Raw genomic sequence first — 12,580 nt, 5'->3', positions numbered from 1 at the left:
ACAAATTTCTTTGGAGTAACACCAAGTATAGTGGAATGACCTAGTGAACGGAGGGCATTATTCCATCTACCTTATAATTGCCTGAGACCCATAGTGTGTGAATTGTGGAGGTGAGCAGACATTTCACCTGGTGATAGCAGCACATTATAAAAGGAGCGGACACACACGGAATGATTCACTGGCTGCTTTTTTGATAGAGACTCTTTTGGACTTTATTTATTACACATTTGCACTTTCGGAGTAGTTATTTATTTGCTTTTTTACTTTGGATCTATTCGCATTGTTTGCACTTTATTCCATCAGAGATGGTGTCTCTGCACTACATTGCACTTTATTAGAGATTCACCTTTTTTGGCACAATTTATATTTTATTTTTATGGTACTTAATCTATGTTTTTTACACTGCCTTTTTACCTATTGATTCCTTTTTAGCAGCGATACCTCATTCATTCATTCATCGATTCATTTATTCCCTTGTTTGCACTTTATTTAATCAGAGACGGTGTCTCTGCACAATATTGCACTTTATTAGATACTTACCTTATTTGGCACTATATTTTATGTATGGTACATTTATATTTTTTTACACTGTCTTTTTTCCCCTTTTTTTGAGCAGTGCTACCATATTCATTTATTCATTTTTTTTTTTGTATGTGGGAACACATTCGGGTGGTAGCAGCAGCTTATATCTATTTTACCACATTTTGGCTTTTTCAAGGGTAGTGCACAATTATATTTGATTTTAATATACTACCAAATACAGTAATATCTATTGAAGTACAGAAATATCTGGGACTTTAATTGGACCTCCTTGAGTATAATAAACACTAACCAAATTAAATGTACATCCTTAGGTATAATAAACACTAACCACTAGATTATTAAAATTAAACACTTTTTAATCTTAAAATGGTTTGTTTAAAAACATATCCACAAAACAGTCATCCAGGGTGATGTTTGTCCTGGCCTTGGGATCCAATTTAATGGGCAATTTCAATAAAAGTGTTACATTTTTTATAATCTAGTGGTTAGTGTTTATTATACCCAAGGAGGTACATTTAAATTTCGAGATATTTCTGTATTTCAAAAGATATTTACTAGGGGATGGTACCTCCTTAGGTTAGGAATTTTATAATGCTCTACCCCCACACAAAAAAATGTACCAAATACAATAAGTGTATATGTAAAACAACTAGAGACTTGAGATACTCCCTGCAATATCTGTCACAAGTATAGAAAATGCAAACCAAGAAAACCCAGCGAATAATCAGTGAAGACCACAAGTCAACAAAATGATACTACATCTAAATATCTAAAGTTACAACTGTTTTCTGGTTTTGGAGTAAGGGAGGGATAAAGCGTATCATTCTTTTTTCTGTGTCCCCCTTTAGTTCCTGTTTTGGTGACAACTGTAAAATCAGATATTTTCCAACGCTTTCTATCCTTCTGGCAATTGTCACCTTAACAAATGGAAAGGTAGAATCTTCCCAGTGGGAATACAGACAGCAATAAAATACTGGCAGGGATTCTAATCATCCCCCACTCTATTCAACTTGAAAAATACATTCAATATGCAAATCTCATACCTTAACATAAAAATAATTCTTAGCACTGACCATTCCACATCCCAATTTTAACTATTACATGTGAAAGGCAGTATGACTGGCCAATAATAGGGTTCATAACCACTTTCCCTGGATGATTTACCCTCCTTCATAGCCAGGCCATTTTTTGCTTTTTGGCACTGCGTTATTTTAATTGACAATTGCTCGGTCATTTAACGCTGCACCCAAATAAAATTTATGTAACTATTTTCTCATAAATAGAGCTTTCTTTTGGTATTTGATCACCACTGCATATTTCATTTTTGTGCTATAAACAAAAAATACTGACTATTTTGAAAAAAACAAAATGCTATAAAACATATCCAATTAAAAAAATCGAATTTCTTCAAAAATTTAAGCCAATATGTACATATTATTGCTATTGACCTGAGCCACTGTGCACAGGAAATCATAGAGAGACCAGTCATCATGCTCACAGATGTAAACAATGTAGTGTTTGCATCTGTGAGCCCATCCCTTCCAATTACAACAGAAGAAGAGGCAGAAACAAGAACTGATGAATGAATCATACATTAGTGCCTAAGCAGTGTAGCGATCATGGCAGCAGTTGCAAATTAAGGTAAACCCTTCTCCCTACCCTTTTCTTCTACACTCCTGATCTGCATAGTAACCCGTCTACTTCCCTTACCCTGCACAATAACTCCTTCATCTCCAAACTCCCACTGTATGTACCCTGTACATTAAAGAAAAAGTTTGAGTTTTATTTTTTGAGCTATAAACAAAAAAAAAAAAAAAAAAACGTTTGACAAAAAAAAACAATATTTTTTATTTTCTTCTATGAAACATAGCTAATAAAAAAATTAATAAAAATCTAATCTGATTTATAAATGTAGGCCAAAATGTATTCTGCTACATATTTTTGGTAAAAAGAATCCCAATAAGCGTATACTGATTGGTTTACATGAGCATTATAGTGTCTACAAACTATAGTATATATACTGTAAACTGGAATTTTTTTTATACTAGTAATAGTGGTGATCAACGATTTATAGCAGGACTGTGATAGTAATGCGGGCGGTCTGACACTAACTGACGCTTTGTGGGAATGTGTGGCACTAATACAGTGATCAGTGCTAAAAATATGCACTGTCACTGTACTAATGACACTAGCTGGGAGGGGGTTAACATCTAGGGCAATTCATGGGTTAAATGTGTGCCTAACAGTGCTTAGTGTGTTTACTGTGAGGTGCTTTTACTAAGAGATGTGCTGGTTTTAATTCCCTGCTTTGCAGGGAAACAAAAACAGCACATCACCGCTGACAAGACAGAGCTCTGTATTGTCCTGTCTTTCTCCTCGCTGATCAGTGGGTGCCGGCGTTCATCCATTGGCCGGCATCTGCTGATTGTCTTCTGCTGTGACTAATCACAGCACAGCCGGCATGCTACTGGTACCGTGATCTGCCACTTTGCCACCGTACTCATACATGAGGTGGTCAGCAAGTGGTTAAAAACCTCTTACAGAAAATATCAAAATATGCAAATAATTTCAGTTGTCTAGAATCTACTTCAGTTTAAATTACCCAGGTTTGTGGCAATTTTTCTTCAAATAAATCACTTACCATGTTACTAAATCCACAATAGTAAAATCAGTGTGTATATGCAGCAATGCATGCTTGTTATACTCATTGTGGAACCTAAGGGATTAATCCTGTGCATTGTGTAAAAAGAACAGAGAACAGAGCATTGGAGGCACTCTGCACATGCTCAGTTTGGTGTGTATTGTCAGAGAGTTTTTTTTTTTGTTTTTTTTTTTTGTTTTTTTTTTACTTGGGAGAGTGCATGTGATCATTCAGCACAAGGCTAATCAGCACTGTCTAGACACAAGGTCAGGGGTCCTGCAGTCTTATATGGCAGTCAGAGCAGAATGAAAACTCCTCCTGCAGGCTTTAACCAGAAACGGATAGAAGTCACAAGACTGCTATATACTGCTGATGAAAAAAGGTATTTAGCAGTTTATATTTACTAAAACTATTGCCTTTCAATGATCTGTGTACTGTGGGAGACCAGATATGGTGAATACAGGGTCCTGGGTAAGTAACACTTTAAGTGTAATATTTTATTCTAGCAACAGAATCACTTTAACCACTTTAAGACCGGAAGAATTTGCCCCCTTAATGACCAGGCCCTATTTTGCGATTTGGCACTGCGTTACTTTAACGGACAATTGCGCGGTGGTGCGACGCTGTACCCAAATAAAATTGACGTCCTTATTTTCCCACAAATAGAGCTTTCTTTTGGTTGAATTTGATCACCTGTGCAATTTTTATTTTTTGCGCTATGAACAAAAAAAGACAATATTTTTCACATTCTGCTATAGGACATTCTCAAAAAAAAAATAAAAAATACATTGTTTTTTTTTAACATTTTAGGCCAATTTGTTTTCTGCTATATATTTTTGGTAAAAAAAAAACGCATTTTTTGCGGGACTGCGACATTGCGGTGGACAGATCGGACCCCTAAGTGACATTTTTGACGCTTTTTGGGGTACTAGTGACATTACTACAGTAATCAGTGCTAGAAATATACACTGTTACTGTAATAATGACACTGGCAGGGAAGGGGTTAACCCTGTGGTCCTAGGGGAGTGATTCTAACTGTGGGGGGGGGGCGTGGCTTCTGAAATAACCATAGAGACATGTGATCCTATATAGAAGGATCACATGGGCTCTATGACCATTCCAGGGAGACGAACGGTCGGCAGTGTTTACAACAGCTGACCATCCTTCTCTCCCAGCAGGGAGCGATCGTGGGTGTCAGACGGCAATCGGACCAGCCTGAAACACACATCGGCTTCCCCACTGACGATCGGCTGGGGAGTGCGCCGCTGGCAGCACGCGCTTGCCCCCTAGCTGCCACCAGGCGAGCAACGTATCCATATGTTGTTTTCCCTGTACGAGCCACCCTGCCACCGTATATATATATATATATATAGTAAGCGGTCGGCAAGTGGTTAAAGTATCTATAACCAGAATGTTTTCATTTGGATAGAGTAAGGAGTTGTAAAATTCCCATCAGGCTATTTTGTGTGTATGTGTGTGCATCTTGCTGGGGAGATTTCCCTTCACTTCCTGTTTTTGAAAAGCAACAGGACGTGAGAGAATTTTTATCTCCTAATGTCTTAGTGAAAGTGGTCACTAGAACAAAGAATAACTAAATAATTAAATACATATAAATAAATAAATAAAAAAGGAATAAATCTCCCAAGTTGCAGACCATAGTAAAGATCTAACCCCTCCCAACCCTATCCAAAATCAAGAAAAAAATGTATGTGTTTACATTAAACGCTTTACTATCCACTATTGCCCCACTAATACCCCTTTATGGCCAGGCCATTTGTTTGCAATTTGGCACTGCATTACTTTAACATACAATTGCCCGGCCATGCAATGCTGTACCCAAATACCTTTCATTCGGTAATATTTGATCCCCACTTTTTTATGTTTTGCGCTATAAACAAAAAATCCTGACAGTTTTGAAAAACAAAATATACACTGCTCACAAAAATTAAAGGAATGCTTTTAAAATACATTAGATCTCAATGGGAAAAAATGTATTGCTGGATATCTATACTGATATGGACTGGGTAATGTGTTAGGAACTAAATTGTTTGATGGAAATGAAAATTATCATTCTACAGAGGACTGAATTCAAAGACACCCTGAAAATCAAAGTGAAAAAAATGATGCAGCAGGCTAATCTATTTTGCTGAAATTTCATTGCAGCAACTCAAAATGGTACTCAGTAGTTTGTATGGCCCACACGTGCTTGTATGCATGCCTGACAACATCGGGGCATGCTCCTAATGAGATGACAGATGATGTCCTGGGGTATTTCCTTCCAAATCTGTATCACTGAACTCCTAAACAGACTGAGGTGCAAACTGGCAGCGTCAGATATACCGAAACATAATGTCCCAGAGATGTTCTATTGGTTTTAGGTCAGACGAGCATGGGGGCCATTCCGTGGTATCAATTCCTTCATCCTCCAAGAACTGATTGCATACTCTCATACATGAGGCAAGCCATTGTCGTGCACCAGGAGGAACCCAGGAACCCTGCACCAGTGTAGGATCTGACAATAAGTCCAAGGATTTCAGCCTGATACCTAATGGTAGTAAGGGTGCCATTTTCTAGCTTGTAGAGGTCTGTGCGCCCCCCATGGATATGCCTCCCCAGACCATCACACCATCACTAACCCACCACCAAACCCGTCATGCTGAACGATGTTACAGGCATGATGTTCTCCATGGCTTCTCCAGACCCTTTAATGTCTGTCACATGTGCTCAGGGTGAATCTGCTCTCACCTGTAAAAAGCACAGGGTGCCAGTGGTGGACCTGCTAATTCTGGTTTTCAATGAAAAAGCCAATCGAGCTCCATGGAGCCGGACAGTGAGCAAAAGGCCCACTAGAGGATGTCGGGCCCTCAGGCCACCCTCCTTAAGTCTATTTCTGATTGTTTGGTCAGAGACAATCACACCGGTGGCCTGCTGGAGCTGGAGCTCATTGTGTAGGGCTCTGGCAGTGCTGATCCTGTTCCTCCTTGCACAAATGTGCAGATGCCAGTCCTGCTGATGGGTTAAGGACCTTCTACAGCCCTGTCCAGCTCTCCTAGAGTAACTGCCTGTCTCCGGGAATCTCCTCCATGCTCCTTTGACTGTGCTGGGAGACACAGCAAACCTTCTGGCAATGGCACATATTGATGTACCATCCAGGAGGAGTTGGACTGCCTGTGCAACCTCTGTAGGGTCCAGGTATTGCCTCATACTACCATTAGTGACACTGACCCTAGCCAAATGCAAAACTAGTGAAAAACTGTCAGAAAAGATGAGAAGGAAAAAAAATGTCAGTGGCCGTCACCTGTTAAACCATTCCTGTTTTGTAGGTTGTCTCATTGTTGCCCATCTAGTGCACCTGTTGTTAATTTAATTAACACCAAAGCAGCTGAAACTGATTAACAACCCCCTTCGCTACTTAACTGTCCAGATCAATATCCCAAGAGTTCAATTGACTTGATGCTATACTCTGATTAAAAAGTGTTCCTGTAATTTTCTTAGCAGTTTACTTTGCTGCCTTTCACATACAGGAAGCCAGATGTAATAAAATATGTCAGTTTGAGGATGTTTTCCATGACCCCTAATTAAATTTTACTTGTCTTGCAATCCTGAATGTGGTTGGTTAAGAAGAAAACAAAAAGACAAAGACACAGTTGCACTTCCAAAGCTCCCAAAAGTCTGCTGCAAAGAAAAACAAATAACTCAGATTAAAGTGGACCTTCACCCCAAACTAAGTGTCATATTGCCCTGTATCCTACCGCTCCATCTTTCACAGCTGGATATGTATATATATATATATATATATATATATATATATATATATATATATATATTTTTTTTTTTTTTTTTTTTGTTATTTGTGCTGCAAAACAGCACTTACGCATTTCTCACCTGGATGAGAAGGACGTTTGTGTACCATTCAGTTTGTGCACTGATGTCTGCAGAGATTTGGGTCCTGAATGAGAGCACATGCAAAGATGGCTATTTTGGAAGCCCCACGTCTACATATGCCATCTTTGTACATGCACGTAAAATCTGCACGTAAAATATCCCGCTCTTGTGCTGATGTGCCAAAGGGCTCTGGCATAGCTCTTTGGCACATCTCTGCACGTGCCATAATGGCTAAATCAGAGGGGGGCGGCTGAGCCACTAAAAAGGGGACTTACGGAGTTCACTTCATAACATTATTAATTCACCTGTCTCCCACAATTCATCTTTAACTAAGCCTATGGGTTTTATTAAGTAAAGTCTACAATATATTTTTGTGGTTATAAGCATTCGCACAGTACACCAGCATAGCCTCATATTATTAGTACAAGCAATGCTAAGAAGACACAGCTACCACATGTCGTTTTTTCCAGTACGGTAAGTAATGTAAGTCTGAATACACCCATAGTATGGTCAAGACTTAGAACCCCATGAATGCATATACATTATACATTTGAAAACAATAGGCTACAGTTTCCTAAATAACCCAGTTGCAGTCACCAGTCATATCATCACAAATATTTTGCATGATAACTGCATGTTTTTTTTTTTTACACCATTACAAAAGAAAAATTATTTAACTACTTTCAGGCATTTCCTAATTTTGGCCAAATTACATGAATAAAAAAAGATTTCTAGGATTAGGATATATGTAACTCAATCTCTTCAAATTCTGTCTTTTCTACAGAAACATCTACCCAAACTAGAGGTTGTTGTACCCCATAGACAGCCTGATGGCCATGTGATCTAACCCAACTACAGTTCTTGAGTTCAAAAGTATTGTACACTACTTAAATCGTAAGCATGTGCAGCACATAAACAAATGTGAATTTTATTTTCGCCAGCCAGTATAGAAAATTATTAAAGACACAGTGACCGCTAGCAATTTTTTAAAAAATACTGTAAAAACGTATTATTGGCGTCACGGAATCCTTATCCCAAGATGATCTTTTCTTTTGAAGTCATTCTTATTGCATATTTATTATTTTCAATGTATAATTGTTTCCTTTAAACACTACGATGTAAATTAGACATATCTCAGTCAGCAGATGACCACACCACTCTCAATCAGTAGGGTACTAATACATTCTATCTGTATGATTTTTTTGGCTGTATATAGGGCAGCTATTGTTTCTCTGCTTACTGTATTGATTAAGATTTTGTATTTGTGTAACTTTTATCTAAATTACACATAACCTCATTAAAAGCTTTATATGTTGTGATTTGTCTGAAATAAAGTCAATGCAAGTAATATTAAGACTACACCAAAATTCTAAAGGTCCCTGTAAATGAACGTCACTGGCAAATCAAACTACATTCATTTCTTACTCTGTCCCTACTTTATAATCACCAAGATTTTAGTAAATATGTCTATATTTATAAATACAATATTACTAAAATGATTGAAAAAGTTATTTTCTTGGTAAGATAAAATTCATTTTACAAAAAAAAAAACTCACGTTCTGTAGAAGATCAGCTCAGATGAATAAATTCATGGTGCTCTCCCCATGCTCAATTACTCCTGTTTGTTTACCTAGTCAAGCAGCTAACTACAGAGAGTAATGATTACCTTGTTGAGCAAGACTAGGCAAACTGACACACCTTGTCCTATCCCTCGAGCCCAGCTCACTGACATACCAAAGAACAAAGGCTCTTGGGACTTGAAGTTCTTTTTTGAGACGGTAATACTAGATGATAGGTATGCAGAACTCATTACCCAGAATCCCTTGATGTGAACCTGATTTTACACCTGAAACTACATTAGTAGTTTCGGTTGAAGGAGGAACCAGAGAAGAAAGTGAAAAGTGTCTTGTCTCTGCAGTGTGTCACGTTTGCATTGAAAAGGGACTGTACTGTGAAGCCATAGTCTTAGTATAAAGTTTGCAATGATTGTTGCATGAGTCTTTCTAGGCTTATTAAATAAAGCAAGGGAAACAAACGTAATCACGCAGAAAGAGAATTAACCCAAAGCAACTAATCAAATTTCATTATAGTGTATTCAAATAAGATAAAATTCTCTTTGCCTATATATATTTTAATATATATATATATATTACATTCCTTGAGAGATGTGTGTTATGCACATCTCATTTTCTTCTCAATGTGGGTTTTGTACGTCTCCTGATAAATGTTGCAGTTTATGGAAAGCAGCATTTTAATAGCCCTTTTCTGAATTATTTCTATTTTACTCATTTATTTTCTGGAGGATAGCCCTCTATGCAGTAATTGAATGCAGTCTTCTGGGCAAACCTGTGTGCTTATATGGTATACATTAATCTTCATCTGCAATTATATACCTTCATCATTTGTAATGAAGGAATATTTCAACTTTATTATTCTGTAATGGATGAAACAAATATTGAAAATTAACTTAACTCTTTGCAGCAATATTTTGTTTTCCAGTAAAATTTCTCTGTAGGTAACTTTTGGCAAAATGGTCAGTGAGACATTGAGGAAGATTGATTAAAAAATTAGGATTTTTTTTTTTTTAGACTTGTCAAACAGATCAGCGCAAAGTAAAACATTTTTTTATCAATCTGTGTTAATGTTTTAAAAACCTTTTTTTATGTATTTTTTATGTATAATTTGTAATTGCATATGAATGTAGCCAGGTGCTAGGCTACGGCAATATGGAGAGAACACTACTAAAATACTGCATGAGTTACAATAAAAATAAACGGTCCGGTAACACTTAGGTCAGGTTCACACTTATTCACACTTATGCGATGCGGGAAGGCTGCGAATCCGCAGCCTGTTCCCGCATCGCACACGCACCCCCGGCAGTTCACACTGCCATATGCGATACGCTCGGGGTGTCAATGTACTCTTAACGACACCCCCAGTTTAATCGCATATTGCAGTGGCTTATAGTGATAACGCCTCCATCCGTAAATCACTGGATGTCAGTGTCTCTTCGCTGTCCAGGCCCGGCCAACTTGTAAGTATGGGTCCCTGACTCGGGACCCTTCATGGTTTTTGTACCCTGCAAACATCATCAATAACTAATTTTTGGATTGTTGTTACAATACTATTTCTGCATATGTGTTTTCACAGATATGCATGTGTGCATCCATTTCTGAAGAAGAGAGCAGTTTGCTCGGGAAACGCGTCAAAGTTATTAAGATGCCTGTTTACAACCATGCAACAATATGGTTACTAACGTCAAGCATGTACTATATTTGTGTCTATACCTTTGTTTGGCTTGGTTAACGTTTTATGTACCATGTTACATGATGTAATGTTTTACACTAATCATTAAATTGAGATAACATTTACTCTATTGAGTGGCCACCTGTGTATTTTATGAAGTCATGGTATTTTAGTAGTAAAAGCTTGCAGTAATTTACCATCAGTGGTAGCCCTCAACCTTAACACAGACTGTAAATAGCTGGTTGTTAAGAAGCGGGTGGCCATTAGTTTCCAACAACCAGCAACCATCATGCTAGTTAAAGAGCAGACGGCCACTGTATCCTTAACAATCAATGAGTCATCAGCTGTCAGCTGAATTCCCCGCTGACAGCTGAATGTAAAAAATAAATGCTGGCAATAAAAAATAAAAATAAAATGGTCTGGGGTCCACACCCAATTTTATTACCCTGCCCTTCTGGTCTAGTATGGATTTTGAAGGGAACCCCCCCATCAAAATTTAAAAAAAATCCATATAAGACCCTTATCTGAGCATGCAGCCTGGCAGGTCAGGAAAGGGGGGGATGAGCGAGCCCCCCCACTTCTTAACCATACCAGGCTGTATGCCTTCAGCATGGGGGCTTGCTTCTGGGCTGAGGGAGCTCTGTCCCCCCAAAGCACCTTGTTCCCATGTTGATGGGGACAAGGGCCTCTCCCCCACAACTCTGCCAGATGGTTGTTGGCATCTGTGGGCAGGGAGATTATTGGATTCTGGAAGACCCCTTTAATAAAGGAGCCCCCAGATCCCAGCCCCCCTATATATGAATGAGTATTGGGCACACACTGCCACTACTCATTCACCAAAAAAAGGAGTGTAGAGTAAAAAAAGACAGGAGGCAGTTTTTGACAAGTCCTTTATAAAAAAAAAAAATCCCCCGTTGTAAATCCATCGCCATCACAATGCCTGCCACTACCGCCCACCTGAAAATAAAAATGCTACGCTCCCGTCGAAGGCTAGCCAGCTCTGCCATCTGACAGTTCTTAAATAACTAAGGGGCAATGCCACCTGGTGACATCACCAGGTGGTACCGCCCCTTGTGACATCAAAGACTGGAGCATTCTAGGTCAGTGACCCCCCTGCCCCAAAGTACCCCCCCATGTTGAGGGCATGTGGCCTGATATGGTTTAGTAGGGGGGAGCTCACTCTTCCCCCTTCTTTCCTGACCTGCCAGACTGCATGCTCAGATAAGGGTCTTGTATGGATTTTGGGGGGACCCACACCATTTGTTTTAAATTTTGGAGTGGCGTCCCCCTCAAAATCCATACCAGACCTAAATTTTTCATTGCTGGCATCTTTTTTTTAACATACAGCTGTCTGCGAGAAACCCTGCTGACAGCTGATGACTCATCAGTTATTAAGGATGTGGCAGCCACCTACTCCTTAACAACCATGTTGTTTACTAGTTGTTAAGGATGCCAGCGGCTGCCAATTCCATAAATATTGCATGCCAGGATATTTCCTTTTGTGAAATGACTTTCATTCCTGTTTCATACGGTATTTGCCAAGTGTTTTTGTTTTATGCGGTAAATACCGCATAAAGCAATAGTGAATTGATATTTTCAGGATCGCATGCGGTATTTGGGAACCTAAAAAACGCATGAGATCTGGTTCTGTGACTGGAGCCCATTGCTTTTTATTCTTCTCTACCTCTACTGAAATACTGATGTTATGCTGCAACATCCTCATCCAACTTCTTCTCTGTCTCTCCACAGGTATGTGTAAGCTGCTAAAAGACATCCACCCTTAACTGCAACTGGAACCTGTTTACTCTCTCTGTGTATCTGTGCTTTTTGGTATGTTCACATTGCTGCAACTCCACCCAAAGCTGTAATACTGAAAGCTGCTCTCTTTATGTTCTGTCTTTTAAATGTGGTATGTTTAATTTGCTTAACCATCTGTAGACTGCTGTCATTGCAATGCTTTATTGTCTCACCTTTTAACTTATAGCCTGTTCTTATCTATTAGCTATCCTCTTATAAATTTGTTTCTGAAGTGAAAATGTTGCTCTGTTTATCCAGGCATACTTTATTAACTCCTGATTAGTTTATTGGAAAGCACCCACCCCCACGTCTAACAGTATATAACTAAGCATCACTTGGGGAAGGCATGTTTGCAAAGGGGGCAAGTTTGCTTTTGGGGCTCTTTGTCAAAGTGGGGGTATTTCTATAAGTGGGGGCACTTCTGACTCTGCACTTCAGTGAATGCACAAAGTGAATGAACACAGGAAA

The 12,580-nt window shown here is 38.8% G+C and overlaps 1 protein-coding gene across 1 annotated transcript in view; it reads right to left on the bottom strand.

The window, feature by feature from the left end:
- MACC1 (MET transcriptional regulator MACC1) overlaps nucleotides 1-8,716 on the bottom strand; it is a 65,246-nt gene extending 56,530 nt beyond the window's left edge. Inside the window, exon 1 of the mRNA XM_082259642.1 lies at nucleotides 8,626-8,716. The gene's annotated coding sequence lies outside the window, so the exon portion shown is untranslated. The remainder of the gene's footprint in view (nucleotides 1-8,625) is intronic.
- Nucleotides 8,717-12,580: the final 3,864 nt, after the last annotated feature.

This window comes from Pelophylax lessonae (assembly GCF_965119305.1).
Source record: "Pelophylax lessonae genome assembly, chromosome: 5".
In the NCBI taxonomy this organism is placed as follows: domain Eukaryota; kingdom Metazoa; phylum Chordata; class Amphibia; order Anura; family Ranidae; genus Pelophylax; species Pelophylax lessonae.
The sequence above is the reverse complement of the archived record's forward strand: the minus strand, read 5'-3'. Positions and strand labels throughout refer to the sequence as shown.